The following is a 16,884-nucleotide window of genomic DNA, read 5'->3' as shown; positions in this document are numbered from 1 at the left end:
TCCTGCTGTAGTTTTTCAGTCTGTTTAATGCTGCTCTGCCTCTGTATCTATTTTTGTCCACTTTCTAATCAGACTATTACTTTTCTTTTACTATTGAATTTTATGAGTTTCTCATGTATTTTGGATATTAACCTCTTACCATATAAATGAATTACAATATTTTTTCCATTTGTAGGTTACCTTTTCATTTTGTCGACTATTTATTTTTCTGTGAAAAGTTTTTAATTGGTGTAGTCTCATTTATTTTTGCTTTTGCTGCTAGTACCAATGTCAAGAAGCTTTTTCCTGTGTTTGACAGTTTCAGGTCTTAAATTCAAGTCTATTGGGATTGAGATTGTTGCCTTATTTTTTTTCCAGATAATTTGTTGTTAGTATATACTCATAGAAATGCATTGTATGTTGATTTTATATCCTGAAAATTAACTGAGTTGGTTTATTAATTCTAACATTTAGGGTATTCTTTATACACTATCATATCATCTTTAGATAGAGATTGCTTTACTTCTTCCTTTCTGATCTGAAGACCTTTTATTTCTCTTTATTGGCTGATTTCTTTGGCTACAACTCCCTGTACTATGTTGAATAAGAGTGGTAAGTGTGGGTACTTTTGTTCTGTTCCTGATCTTAGAGTAAAGCTTTCAGCATTTCGCCATTCAATGGGATGTTAATTGTAGGCTTGTCATATCTGGCCTTTCCCATATTGAGGTAAATTCTTGCTACATTCAAATTGTTGAGATTTTTTTTTAATCATGAATAGTTATTGAATTTTCTCAAATGCTTTTTCTGCATCTATTGAGATGATTATATAAATTTAATTTTTCATTATATTCATATGATATAAGTGGTGTGTGTATGCTGAACCATCCTTGCCTCCCAGATGTATCATCATGATGTATGACCCTTTTAATGTGCAGTTGAATCTGGTTTGCTAGTATTTTGTTGAGGCTTTTTGTGTCTATATTCATCAGGGATATTGGCCTGTAGTCTTCTTTTCTTGTACTATCCTTATCTGCTTTGGTAGAAGGATAATGCTGGTCTTGTAAAATGAGTTTGGAAGTGATCCCAATGGAAGATGCCTTGGGATAACTCATGACAGGTCAGAAGATTTAAGTTCTTTTTGCTGTAACCAACAGCCTAAGAATTGTAGAATAAAAAGGGAAGGACCAGTTAACAGTCTGTTGTAAATAGAATTAACATTTAATTCAGCTTATCTCCCAGAGCACACAGACCCCTGGCTGTGCCACAAATAACACATTTGCTCAGTTCTAAAAGTTTTGTCTATAAAGCTAGAAAACTTCTATTCATGATATATGATGCATACTTTTTAACTTTTTTATTCTATTTTTATATCCATGAAATTTCTACAGTTTTCTTCTTTCTTCCAAATATTTGACTACCTATTAAGTTGATCACCTGTAGAGTTTGAATTCCTACCCCCCACCCCCCATGAGCGGTCTTGTCCTGTCTTTAGGAATAGTTTATCAGCGCCACCTTCACAGATTGGCTCCTCTTCCCTCCTCTCGTCTTCTTTTGGGGAACACAGATTTTTGTACACAATTCTCATCGGACTAGAGTCTGCAGATGAATAAGAAAAAAAGAGCAGCAGTAACAGTGTTTTAAAATATTCTGACCCTCTGTAGCATCAAAGTTAATACTAGTTTATAGGATTTCATTGGGCCTTCACAAAGAAAGTGATCAATGGCTATTGACTTCCCACATCACAATGGGTGTTAAATTATAGTGTGCTTTTCTAGGTTTCTGAAAGGATTTTATTTTACTCTTTATTTAATGCAGCTTTTCTAGCGGGTAAAATGCAGTCTCCAAGTTCTGGTTCCCATCTCCTTCAGTGTTCAATTAATATTAAAACTGTAAACAAATTTCAGCACCTCCATTTACAGGCTCTTTTCATTTTTGCATTTATGCTAATCACCATCCTGGAATCTCCACTGAGTGGTGTTCTTTAGGATTAGCTGTTAAGACCTTGGAGTTTTAGCTCAATATTGATTTCACTTGGATAAATGCTGTTCACCCTTAGTGGGGGGGGGGGGGGGAGGTCAATATTATTGCTAGTTAAGGAAGCCTGTTCTAGTACTGATGGTCTGGATGGCATGTTTGGGAGACTTTGTTAATTCTGTATTTAATGGTGTTATTAAATGAAGACTTTCTTGACCTCATCTTCAGATTATAAAATGTATAAGATATCATTCACATTTTAAGAGCTAACTGCTATTTTGAAGGTTAAGCCACATTTATGCTTATCTTATAAGGAGCTGGCTTTTAAAATGATTAAATGGTTTGCAAAATAGTTGGTGCAGTTTAATAAAGGGCAATCAACTGTCTTATCTGGGAGTGACCCAGGGTTCCAGAGGCAATATTTGAAAAATCAGCCCAGTTTGTTTTCTTTGATGTTGTTAAAGATTTCATTTGTTATCTTAATTTTAGGAGAGGATTTAATATCATCCTGTGCTTTGCCTCTTTTTCTCTCCTGGGTTGTTTTTTTTAAAGGTCACTCCACAATTGAAATGAGTCTACAAAGATGGGGAAGGAAGCATCGCTGCCTTGTGAAGAACTCAGAGAGAGGAGATTGAAAGTTGTGTTTGGGGACTAGGAATAGATTTCATCCGTTCATTCTGTCCTTACTCTCTATTACCAGAGATAATTGAGAGGTGACTGGACTTAACTGAATGAGGAATATACATCAATGCATCTTTTAATAAATAAGTGCAAATTTTAGGTTACTTTCAAGTAGCCAATATTTTATCTGTATTTTATTAAAATATAGGTTCATCATGTCAGCAAAGATAGTCTAAAACAAATCAAACACTAAATAAGTATTCTAAATAAAATCAAGTGCGTGTGTGTGTGTGTGTGTGTGTGTGTGTAGGAAAAAGAAGGGAAGGAGGGAGGGAAGGAGAGAGGAAGGGGAAGAGAATGAATGAAAGTTAAATTTTTGTTCTCTGAAAATATCAGGAAGTGATTCACTCTTGCTAATTTTAACCATTTTGGTGGCTTTATCTAAGTGACCTGTTTTCAAGTTTCTTAACCAGAACATCCTGAGATATATAATTTAACCTTTCCTTCATGATGCAGGACCATAAGTATAAATGTTGCACAATGACTTACTTGGATAACATTGAAGAATGTCCAACAATTTCCCGTTACATGACCTGCAGTCAGACAGCCCAGCTTATCCGAATACCTCTGTCTACTTTTAAGTTTATTTGTTGGTTAGGGTTCTTCTTTTCAGTGCCTACAGGTAGACTCTGATTTTCTGTATCTAAACCACTATACATTTCAAAGACATATAAACAAGTTTGTTAGAATTACATACAAAGCGGTGGCTGAGAATTTTAGAAGTCTCTGTGAGAGAAATGTGCAGAATTTAGCCGAAGAACAATTTATATCTATTCAAACCACTCTATAATTCCTCCTCCTTTTTGTCTTCCTCCTTCCTTTCTTTTCTTCTTGATCACAGCCACAATTGCCATAACACTGAATTCCACAGGTAAAGGTATTAATTTGGGATTGGGGAAGGGAAAAGTCTAATGATTTGACACTAAAGATTGTTTATGTAATGTATGCATATATTAAATAAGTTTTCCTGGAAAAGAAATGTATTTCTATATATGCATATAAATATACATAGTATATAATTAATGGGTAAATAATATACATTTTCTCTTAATTGAAATTTATGTGAGCATGTGTTCAGTAGATTCAGAGCTAGATGGGCACTTACAGACCGAAATCCTCATTTTAGAGATAATCACTAGGTTTATGAAAAATAAATTATACTTATGTATAATAGATGTTTACATGAAATATATGCAATGTATATGAAATTATGCTTAGTGTGTGTATATGTATACACTCTTTACTTTTAAATGGATAACATATGAACAAAATCCTCAAGTCTCCCACCTTCTCTCAAAGGTGGTCATTGCTTCCAGGCTTCTCTATACTTACATTTTGATCATTTAAGAAGTAATCATTAAGTGCTTGTTATTTAAAGTGCTGACCTGGGTGCTGGAAATAGAACAATCTTAAGACTTTGGGTTCCCTGCACTTGAAATCACTAATCTACACTAATAAAAGACAAAGATGCTAATTGACCATACCTTTGCTATGCCCACCAGCCAATCAGAAGAGTATGCAAATTAACCCAACAAAGATGGCGGTTAATTTGCATACACAGGCTCCCAGCAAAGACTGAAGACAGTGTAGAAGGAAGCCAAGCACTGCAGAAGGGAGCCAAGCAGTGGAGAAGGGAACGAATCGGAGGTAGCAGAGACAGGAGTGGAGCTGAGACAGCGGACAGGGGAGGGAGCGAGGTGGCGGACACAGGAAGGAGGTGAAGCAGAAGACATGGGAGGGAGCTGAGGTGGCAGGGAACGGAGGGAGCTGAGGCGGTGGGGAAGGGAAGGAGCAAAACCTCTTCAACTCAATAGTTCGCTCGTCCTCAAAGAAAGTTATACTCTTGCTTTGTCCATGAACACCTGCTGGATTCTGAACTGATTGGACTGAACCTGCGCCCTATGCATGGACCTAAAACGGCAGCCCTTTCCCCCTCTCCTCTGAAATCACATCGTTTTAATGTCGGTTGACTAAATGAACGATACCTGCCCACAGTGCTGAATCTGAAAAGAACCCAAACATAATCTTGCCTGGCTGGCCATGCCTATGAGCTGTGGGTTTCATAGGGTCTGACCTAAACTCGAACCCCTGACTGCAAGCAAGCCCAAGAGTGACACACTCCCACCGCATGCTCAGCATTGACACTGAGGAAGGGGTTTCCTGGCCGGCGTAGAGGTCGCAGGGCAGACTGCATTTCAGAGGCCCACATCCCCTGTCCACCTTTAAAGGTGGCTTTCCTAAACGAAGTGCAGTAGCCCAGCTGGCGTGGCTCAGGGGTCGTGTCGACCTGTGAACCAGGAGGTCATGGCACATACCCAGGTTGTAGGCCTGATCTCCAGTGTGGGGCGAGCAGGAGGACAATGATTCTCCATTGATGTTTCTATCTCTCTTCCTCTCTGAAATCAATAAAAATATATTTTAAAAAAAACAAGGTGCCATTATACTTATGTTTAAGTATACACTAGTATGTGATATTTCATGCAGATCAGTGTGATCCATCCAAGTGAATTTATTTGTAGGATACCAGATATTCCAATTATGCACACAGTTGATAAGAAATCAGGGCCTTTCTATGTAAGGGATTATATAAAAATGATTTAAAAAGATATATACGCACATGAACTGCCTGTCTTTGACGCATGTGCACGTAAAGAGTTCACAGTCTATAGAAGGTGGACATGGAATGGACACTTTTGAAAGCAGCTAGAACACAGCACCCTGTGTTATAACTTTCATAATTGCGCCTTCCTCCGGAGATAACGGCGTCGTTATCAGGGGCGCCTGTCCTAGGAAACACGGCAAGGTTATGATTGTTACGGCTTTGGTTATATTAACATACACATTAATATTTATAAATATTTGATGCCATGTTAATTTTTCATATAAGATGATTTATGTAACGCTGCTGTGCCCTGTTAGAGGGCATTTGCAATCTGCTTCAAAAGCAGCTGAACTGAGGCGTGTTCTGTAAGGGACCCCGCCTGTACATCACTGTTCTCACAGCGCGTTATCCCGAACAAAAATGTCTCAAAATAAATTAGGTGAGGTGTGGATTTACTCCATTAACATGTTAAATAAAACATAAAGGAAGAGATCATGCTGAAACTGTCGGCTGCATTCTTAAAAGGTGCTCTGTTCTCTGGAAGCAGGGCAAAGTTTGCAGATATACTCTTGTTCCAAAACAAAGTCATCCAGCCAGCGATGCGTTTGCAACATTGTTTTAAATAGCATGTGGTCTACATAGCATGCAAATGAGGATGTTCCGCCACGGATATTAACTTGGGATAGAAAACATTTGCGGTATTCTTGTTTTTCTCGGTCAATTCTCTTTTGCTAAATTTGAATATTAAGGAAATTGAATATAAATGAGGCAGGTTATGTATAGTAAATAAATCAACTATGAATTATGAAATGACTATTTGCTTTAGGTGAAAAAATTAATTTGTTTTTAGGAAGTTTAAGTAGCTTTAAGCATGAAGTTACTTTACATATACAATGGGGACTTGGAGCCAACGATATATAGTATGAAGAATTACAGGTTTGTTTAGTATTATCATAATGTTTTATAACACAGTCCACCACTCCACATTACCAAATAGTATTACTGATTAAATGCTTTACTTATTTTTCCATTTTGGTAAAAAGAGCCATTGAGTAAATTATCTACAAAAACTCTGACATACCCTATTATATATGACTAGAGGCCCGGTGCAAGAAATGCATGCATGAATAGGGTCCCTAGACCTAGCTGGCGATCAGGGCCAATTGGGGCCTTCCGGGTGCTGGCCAGGGCCTCCCGGCTGCCAGCCAGGGCCTCCCTTACCTGGCTGCTGGCTGCTGGCCAGGGCCTTCCTTCATTCCATGACACCCCCTTGTGGTCAGCACACATCATAGTGAGCAATTGGTCTCCCAATCAAACTCCCATGGGAATAATTTGCATATTAGGCATATATATATATATATATATATATATATATATATATATATATATTTCCTTATTATAATGGATGTTACCTTTATATCCTTTTATCTATATATAGACAATTTTAATATTGTCAGTGGTTATACTATTAGCAAATGTATTAACAAAACTTGAGCCTGGTGTATTTTTCTTTTTCAAAATTTTTCAATATCCTTTTAAGTGTTCCTTTATTTCAATGAGATTCAAGTTTTCTTTACAGAGAACCACCTCAATATTTACTTATTTTTCTTTCTGTATACCCAAAATAAGACATCACCCTGTGGTATAACAGTAAGAATTTATTTAGACTTTTGGAAATCCTAATTTAAAGTACATATATTTTAAATAAAGTTATATATGCCTTGAATTAATTATTTTATTATTTTAAATTTATCAAAAAATAATAATGGTGACTTTTCAATTCATCCCTTACATTATATTAAACTCTTAAAAACTTTAAAAAAATCAACTCAAGAAATTAGCTACAATTTGACTTTGTAAAATTTGGTTTGCTCTCAATATCCAGTTTCGCAAAATTAACAATTAATTTGAGTTAAATGTAATGACTCCCCCCCCCCTTATTTTTATACTCAAATGAATTCTGTCATCAGAATTATTCACATTACAAAAAAAAATTACTACAGGTCATGAGGGAGGAAAGTGCTTTAATTTAAGGTTGCCCAGAAAGATCTATGCACAAGGCATGTGAGGAAAAAGGAAGGTCAGGGTTACATTCCCAGGGGACAGACAGCTGGCACCCCACAGAATACATCATTTTCAAGTCATTTTGAATTCAAATAAAAAATAAATGTAAAATAAAATGTCTCAGGGCAAATAGTCAGAAAAAAAAGGCAGTAAGCACTGGATAAATTGGGTTAAGCATAGATAATTTTTAAATATATTTTTATTAAATTCAGAGAGGAAGGGAGAGATAGAAACATCAAAGATGAGAGAGAATCATTCATCGGTTGCCTCCTGCATGGCCTGGGCATGTGCCCTTGCCGGGGTCCAGCCCCAGCAGGTCCAGGGGTCCCCAAAGGTGTGGACGGAGTCGGCGAAGAAGGAAGGACATGGAGACAGCGTTCAGTTGATCAGCAGCCTAACCAGGATCTCCAGCCAAGTTCTGGTCTCGATCTCCAGAGAGGTTCTGCTTAGGATCTCCAGCCAGGTTCTGTCCAGGTTCTCCAGGCAGGTCCAGTCACCAGGTTCTAGTCAGGCTCTCCTGCCAATCTCCGCAGTCAGGTTCAGTCCAGGATCCCCTGCCATGCTCTCTCACCAGGCTCCGCCTCCAGGCTCCGAGGCCAGTCCCTGTCCAGGATCCTCCGGCATGCTCTCGCCAGCGAAGTTCTTCTGTCCCTAGAGAACGTTCTGTGTAGGTTCTGTGCCTAGGCTCTGTCTCTCTTGGTCCTGTCTTCCAAGCCCTGTCTCCTTAGTTCTGTGTTCTGAGTTGCCGGGAGCCGGTCCATCCTTGCTGTTTCAAGGGACCTGGCATATATGGCATACGGTTCTTAATATGCTTGCTCACCTTCTTGGCGCTGTGTTTTAACCAAGGTCACCTCTCCGAGAAAGGTTGAATCCCCAGGTAGGGATTTTCCCCTGAAGTTAGGGAGGGAATAAAACCCCTCAACTAAGTGCCAGGCGGGTAATTAATCCCTTTAACTACGAACAATCATGCTTAAACTACATAATCTTTTCTCCCTGGAATGGAGATAAGAAACGCCCTAACCTTTGTAATAGAAATTGACAGGATTAGAATCAACTAGTATAAATACAGATGCAACAAGACAACAACAGACAGAATTTAGAACACAGAACTAGAGACAGAAGAACTTCGCTGGAGAGAGCATGCCGGAGGATCCTGGAGAGGGACTGGCCTCAGAGCCTAGAGACAGAGCCTAGCGGGAGAACATGGCAAGGGATCCTGGACTGAACCTGACTACAGAGATTGGCAGGAGAACCTGACTGGAACCTGGACACTGAACCTGACTGGAGAGCCTGGACAGAACCTGGCTGGAGAACCTAGCGAGGGAACATGGCTACAGAACCTCGCTGGAGATCCGGGCTAGAGATCCTGGCTAGGTTGCTGATCAACTGAACGCTGTCTCCATGTCATTCCTTCTTCGCCGACTCCGTCCACACCTTTGGGGACCCCTGGACCCGCTGGGGTTGGACCCCGGCACTGAGTTCTGTCTTCTGAATTCTCTAGCCAAGTTCTGGTCTGGATCTCCAGAGAAGTTCTGGTTTCCATCTCCAGCCAGGTTCTGTGGCCATGTTCCCTCGCTAGGTTCTCCAGCCAGGTTCTGTCCAGGTTCTCCAGCCAGGTTCAGTCACCAGGTTCTAGTCAGGTTCTCTTGCCAAGTTCTATAGTCAGGTTCAGTCCAGGATCTATTGCCATGTTCTCTCCAGCGAAGTTCTTCTGTCTCCAGGCTCCGTGTAGGTTCTGTCTTCTGAATTCTGTCTCATGAGTTCTGTCTTGTTGATTCTGTTCTAAGTTCTGTGTCTTTCTGTCTTGTTACATCTGTATTTATACCAGTTGATTCAATCCCATCAATCTCTATTCCAAAGGTTAGGGCGTTTCTTATCTCCATTCCAGGGAGTAAAGATTATGTAGCTTAAGCATGATTGTTCGTAGTTAAAGGGATTAATTACCCGCCTGGCACTTAGTTAAGGGGTTTTATTCCCTCCCTAACTTCAGGGGAAAATCCCTACCTGGGGAAACAACCTTTCTCAGAGGTGACCTTGGTTAAAACACATAGTGCCAAGAAGGTGAGCAAACATATTAAGAAAAGTATGCCATATATGCCAGGTCCCTTGAAACAGCAAGCATGGACCGGCTCCCGGCATGCCCTGACCAGAATTGAACCGTGACCCCTTGGTTCATAGGTCAAGGCTCAACCACTGAGCCATGCCGGCTGGACTAAGCATAAGTAATTTGAGTTAGGTGTAGAATAGTTGTGTTACAGATGTGGAACTTTACTAATATCCCTAATACGTAGAACATGAAAATATGGCTACAAGTATTGTTAGAGTACCACAAATCTCTTTTGTCAAATATTAACCAGAATTCACTCTTCAGAATTCTTGCTTCCTAAAAAAAAAAAAAAAGAGGAATCAAAAATTTTAAGAGTGTGATATTATATATAATCAAAAAGTTACTAATCAACGTAACTAAAATTATCAGACTCATTGGCAGAACCACCTGTTAGAAAGAGAATGACACATCACCAGGCAGGAGAAACCCAGAATTAGGAGCTCTAGGTATAAAAGGAGAGCTGACGGGAAAAGGTAATTAAAGAGTGAACCCACTTGAAGGTTAGCATTGCGCTTCATATTCTTAAACAAGTCTTTTGACAACTGAGATATATTAAAGAATCAGATTGAAAGATTTGATGTTGCACTGATTCCTTTATAGGTATAAATATATATTAGGAAAACAATAAATTAAGGAAAAGAATGTAGATTCTTAATTGTAGTATTGTTAAAGCATCCAAGAGGCTGTGATACCTTTTATTTTAAAACAAAGGCAAACTATAAAACTATGCTAGGACAGATAGATGTGAATAGATATAGACACATGTGTCTGTCTATCTATCTATCAATCAATCTATCTATCTATCTATCTTTCTACCTACCTACCTACCTATCTATCTATCTAACCATCTATCCATCCACACATACAAGTAGATACACACATGGATATATATATGTGAGTATCTCCACATATACAAATCTATATTGTTAGCTAATTGTTAACAACTTTCTATTGTAAAGTTTCTCATCTAATCATAATATTACAAAGAAATAAAGCCATCATAAGAATAGTTTACAACTCCAAACTAAATTGAGTTATTTTTCTAAATTTAGGCAACACAAACTTGTTTCTTAAATACATTTGAGAGAGAGAGAGAGAGAGAGAGAGAGAGAGAGAGAGAGAGAGAGAGGTGTCTGAGAAATCATAATTACAAAAATAATGTACAATTTCATTGAAATCTATAATTTATATTTGGAGACAATTTAGTTATCAAAATTAAATAAATGTTAGCACTTCCAAATAAGGGATTAACTGAATTAAAATCCTAAACTACAAAGCAGTTTTTCTAGCTAAACATGAAAAAAATTCTCATAGTTGTATTCTCACTAAAACTTGATAGCAATAAAATTAATCTAAGGCAGATTAACACTAGTAAGATTAATGGATCAAACTCACAGGCTTACAAATCACATTTCTTATTATCACTGGTTAATACTCAGGCATACAGTGTTAATAGTCACCAAAATGGTGTGCCATGTGCTTGCATAACAGTGTAGTAAGTGAAAGCTTCATATGAAACACCATGTAGGCCAATTTCTGAGAAGTCTGCTTCCCTGGCCGGGGATGCTAAAAAGGCTGCGAACTTAAAGAAGTAGTTGTTGAATGAGCATGGATGGCTCACAATGATATATCCCCTCAAGCACAGAGGACCAGTTGATCAATTTCATATGCCCTTTTATTTTTGCATCTTTGGATCTATGCAGATGATTTTAATAAACGTTTAAAATTAAGACAAAACTGAAATGGTGTGGCATCACTTCACACAAATGATGACATTAAGCCTGTGACACAAACACTCGATATTTATTTTGGTTTTTACTCCATAGGATGAGCTGAAAGAACAATAATTGGTTAGATAAAGGAAAGGTATCCATGATAAATTCTCTATAACCCTTTCCAATGTGAGATGCCCTCATTTGATTCCCATGACATCTCTGGGCATCAGCAGACATAGAGAGGACTTCCTATTATTTCTTGTGTGGTGGACTTGACCCCAGGATGAAGTGACATGGTTATTTGACAAACAGTTTAGTTTATTGGTGATGGTACTGATCTTTGGTGTATCAAGTGGATTGTTGGCTATGGTTGTCTTCATAAACTAATCAAATCCTTTCCATTACCTTCTATGACATAAACTGTGTTGAAATATATATAAAAAAAAATCTAAACGTGGTGGGGGTTGGAGGAGTGGGGAGCAGACAAAGGAATTATTTTCTCCAGTTTAACCGTGAACATATAGCATGTCCGAACATGTAAAATTAATGTGCCCAGCACAGTCATTCACATTGTAGCCTATCAGTCTTCACAGAGCATGTCAAAATACGTTTATCTGCAGTAATATGCAGCCATTATGAAGATAACCTACATTAATAAAGTGACATCGGGCCGTAGTTCCCTTCTCTTCCAATGTATGGATAAGTCTGTTTATTCGCTCAGTCCTTCCTAGAAAAACTCTCCGGTCATCGTGTATTCATAAGGAAGCAAGATAGTGGGTTACTTTTTTGCCCCCGTCGCAGTTTTTCATATTAAATTCTGCCTCTAGGAAGAGTGACGGGTACTAATTCTCGGGTTAATCTGTCACCGCATGACTAAGCATGAAAGGAACACGTTCAGAAGTCACATGACGGAAAGGAACCAACGGTGCCAGGGTCGATGAGGATGTGTCTTTTTCCTTCCACTGTGATCTGCCGCCGCTGAGAACAACTGATTGGACGGGTTCATTATTGTTTTGCAGCCACACGTAAACCGTTATTAGCCACGTTTACTCCCGAAGGTGTTCTCTGGGGCAGTTTTTCAATGATTGGTCATTTCAAGGAGCAGCATGCTTATCATTCTCGCGGTTTCACTCTCCTGGTCCTTTCAGGAGGATTACCAATTCCACCATCTAGAGGCCTCTAGCAGTTAGAGCCTTCCCTGTCATTTTTCATCAGAATCAGAAGTGTTTATCATCCCCAAACTCTCCAGTCCTTAGAACGGTGACTTAACTCGATCCTGAATGTATTAGTCGCTGAAGAGAGAACCATCATTCTGAAGAAATCTTCTTAGAGTTCAGCCTTAAACCATCCTTTTAAAATACGTGCAGTTGATGCATTCATTTTGTTTAAAGAGATAGGTAAAGAAGTTGTAAACTATGTTATGTTGGGGGCAATTTTATGGTAAATCTCTACAACACAAAAACGAAAGGAAGATGAATAATGTTGCTGAGGAGCCGGGCCTGAGTTGTTGCCATGGTCAGTGTTTTCACATTGGGAGATAACTAACTTTCCTCAAAAACAGACTCAAGCCACAAAAAGATGTTTTCTTTGTGTAATTCTCATTAGGGAGGTGTGCACTCACATGTGCGCACGCGCGCTTGTGTGTGTGTGTGTGTGTGTGTGTGTGTGTGTGTGTGTTTTTAAGAGGCATTTCTCTCCCCTTGAGCTTGAATTTGTATTTCTGTGTGTGCATGATTTAATACGTGTGTATAAAATATAAATGCACTTATTATAATCAGAACTGGTTCTGTTCCTCTTATTCCCGATGAAGAGGAAGTGTGTGCCCTTGTTAAGTGTTTGGGTTCTGGAATCAGAGGACGTGCAAAACAAGGAGGTGATGATGGCAGGATAGAGAATATGCTCTGAGTTAAAAATGAGCAATACCTTTGAGAAACCATCCTAGAAACAGCCTGGGATGCTGACCTGTAAACGCATCACTTTCGAAGACCGCCCTTCATGTCTTGGGTGGAGGTAACTTTGATATCTGTCAAAACCTATTACACGTTGAGTTAGTTCCTATCCCATCTCACAGAAGGAATTCTTTCATTTCTGATCATAAATGGAACTAATACATATTTGAAGATTTATTTTAAATATCTATAATATTAGAATCATACCAATACTATTGAACAATATCATCGGCAAAAGTTTGTGCCCAGGAAACCAACTACTAAAATCATAGAAAATGCTATTCGATTTATAACATGGATTTTACTACTCTCAGAGAGAATGACTCAAAATCTAATTATGAAGTGTCACTGAATTTTCAGTGGAATTTATCCAGACAAATACTCTCACCCTCTTCATTTTGTGAATTTCGATTTTTCTTAAATGGGAATGTGTCACTTTTTGAAAATAATTCGGCTGGGCTTATTTGAAACCACTTCCTTTTAATAGGCTAATGATAAACACTGAAACATCAATTTACTTTATGCAAAATAGTTAGCCCAGGGCAATACTTCTTAAACTCCCCAGTGCACAGGAATGCTCTGAAGGCTTATTAAAAATGCTGATATATGGGTTCCATCCTCGGACATTCTGATTCCACAGAGCGGGGGTAGGCCCAGGAAGGTATATCTCATTAAGAACACCCAGGTGAATCTGATACAGGGGGGTCTAACGGTCTAAATTAGACAAACAGGACTAGCACAGATTCTGTCAGCTTGTTTATTATCAAGATAATCTTCAGATTTTAATTTAGAAGCTCTGTATTATCAAAACCTTCTTCAGAGTACAATAAAGGTTGATTTTTTTCTTTTAATAAATTTTATTTATCAATTTTAGAGAGAGAAAGGAAGAGAGAGAGAGAGAAAGGGAGAGAGAGAGAGAGAGAGAGAGAGAGAGATTTGTTGTTCCACTTATTTATGCATTCATCGATTGCTTCTTGTATGGGTCCTGACTGGAGATTGAACCAGCAACCTTGGCATATGGGAGGACCCTCTAACCAACTGAGCTACTTGGCCAGGGCAAGATTGATTTCTAATAAGGTTGAGAGTTAATATTACTGGTACCATGGCCCGATGTGAACCTAATATGTGAGTAACACTGAAAAGTCTTGAGGCAAGATGCCAGTCCTCACTGGTGAGTGTGAATGGAGGCTAGAGTCGATACTGACTCCATCAAGTGGGGCATAGGCCCAGGACTGACCCAGGACCCTCACCCGGGCTCTTCCTCGCAGCACCCCCTCCTTTATCTTCACTTTCAGCCTGTTCTCCCTCCTCTTCCTATGACTCAGATTCTCTGCCAATTTCCTCTGTCTTTACAGTCGCTTAGCTCATAATCTTCTCGTGGCCTACTTTTTTTTTTTCCCCCCCTCCTAGATATCTTATCCAAGGATAAAAGAGAGGAAGGTGCATCCTGGGTTTTCATAGAAGTTGTGGATTAAAAGCACTGGATTTGGGCTGGGAAAGAAGTGTTAAGTACACAGAGAGAGAAATTTGGACACTAACTCTGCCCAGCCCAGACTCTGCGTTCTCACAGTCTGCTTGAGAAATGTCTTGCTTCTTACATTTCCCCCGAAACCAAACAAAACCCAGAGAGGCTAAGAATCAGGATCGCACGGCCTGTCAGAACGTGCTTTATTTCCACTCTGAGTCCTTTTGCCATTTCATGGCCTTAACCCACAACTCTCCTCCCTCGAGAATTCATCACGCTGCCCAGCACACCGGCTCTGCTGCCTCCGTGCCCCGCTAGCCAAGTGTGCCAGTTTCAGTCCAGAGAACACGGAGATGTTGCTAGGAATTCCTTCCCCGCCCACCTGGGAGGCTTTGACTCTGAGAGTAGGGCTGTGTTTAGTGCCATTTTTTAAATGTTTTCATTGATTTCAGAGAGGAAGGAAAAGGGAGAGTTAGAAACATCGATGATGAGAGAGAATCATTGATCTGCTGCCTCCTGCACGCCCCCCACTGGGGACCGAACCCGCACCCCAGCCTGGGAATCAAACCGTGACCTCCTGGTTCCTAGGTCGACGCTCCACCACTTAACCACACTGGCCAGGCTCCAGTGCCATGTTGAAAACAGTCCCGTGCCCCACGGAGATGATTGCTTAGATGCCCAGACACAAACTCCTGTGACCGTGAGCTCGCTGACTTGTGGCGTCTGGATTCACAAACGGTCCCGTTTCAGCCTCTTCTAAGAATCAGTTCTGAGCCCAGCACAGGCTTGCCGTGGAAGGAAAGAAGACGTAGATGTTGCAATCCCGTGTTGGATTTTCGTTTTCTAAAGTCTTAAGGAAGTTGTCTGTCGCACTGTCTCCATTTCAAATCAGCACAATGGCCCAGGACACGCTTTGCTCTTCTGAGGAAACAGCGCATACGCGTGAATCGCATCCTAAATGCGCACGTGGAGAGGAGCAGGGAGCTGTGACCTCAAGAGCTTTTCTCTCTGGGCATTTTCAGGCAGAAAGGTGACTTCTTCTAAAACCAGTCACACGAGTTCTTTGGAACTTGCACATATACATGCGTAACCCATGGACACAGACAAAGTGTGGTGAAGGCCTGGGGTGAGGGACAGTGCCATGGGCTACAAGGGGTCAAGGGGGGGTGGGGGGACATATGTAATACTTTGAACAATAAAGATTTAAAGAATAAAATAAATCAGTCACACAAACACACTTAGCAGCAACATGTGAAACTCACCTCTCTGCTCACACATCCCGAGTTGCTATTTCACAGACAAGAAGTTCTGGGGAGACTGCACCCTCCATGGTCTGTGAATGACTTGGGATTTTCAAAAGTCCGCTCTGGAGCTGGCTCTTGCAATCAAGTTTGACATGAGAATAGTGCTGTCATTAGACTCAAGGAAGTGCCACCGTTTAATGCCCAATCACACTAAACTTAAGATCGCGTGTGTGTCACAAAGCTGTGTTTTGGAAATGTGCGTTTGAGCCGGATGACTGAGCAGGGCGCATATCTATCTAGACTCCTAGCCTCTGAGCAATTCAGCCTGGAGTTGTGGGTTCAGGAAGTTGGCCTGAGGAAATAATACCTGTTTATTCTACACTCAAATGCTTTGGAAAATGCATACATAGGATTACACGCCATTGACGACAAATTGCGCCGCCATGATCCATTTCTTGTAGAAGCCGCGTCTTCCTTTCAGGGGGAAGATTCTTGCCCTTCCACCTGTCTCGAGGCTTCCCAGGAGTGTGCCTCGCCTCCAATTTGGAGCATTTTAATGTTCTTTTTCCCAGGACTTCTGATGGTCTGCCCATAGGTTTTTGTGTGTAGACATTGTCTGGGGAGGGATTAGGCTGGGTTTTGAACGGCGTCAGTTTACAGAGTAAATTCTGGAAGGACTGAGAGGTTGGTTAATATTTTTAAGCTCAATCCTTAGAACTGTGGGGAGAAATACATATTCTAAGGGCATTAACATCTACCTAATAGGTCACCCCTACCCCCACCCCCCCAGGAGTGTTAGTACTCGGGAATTCCAGTTACTCCACACAGATGGTTTTGTCCGATGGCTCTAACTATCACGATATACCTTGAGCAAAACAACTGATGTCATTCAATAAAGAGTGAGGGCCAATTAAAGAGAAGCCCATTGTCAACATGTTATACAACCCACACTGCAAACGAGAACACTGTTTAAACGTAAAATGGAAAAAAAAAATGTGAAGGAGGCTAAAGTATTTTCTAAATAAAAATTTTTATAAAAGCTAGCCCTTACTCCTAAGATCTCTGAAATATTCTTCGAAGTATCCACCCAAAATTGTGGAGTAG

This window comes from Myotis daubentonii, chromosome 2 (genome assembly GCF_963259705.1).
Source record: "Myotis daubentonii chromosome 2, mMyoDau2.1, whole genome shotgun sequence".
Lineage (NCBI taxonomy): Eukaryota > Metazoa > Chordata > Mammalia > Chiroptera > Vespertilionidae > Myotis > Myotis daubentonii.
This window is presented reverse-complemented; position numbering follows the sequence as displayed.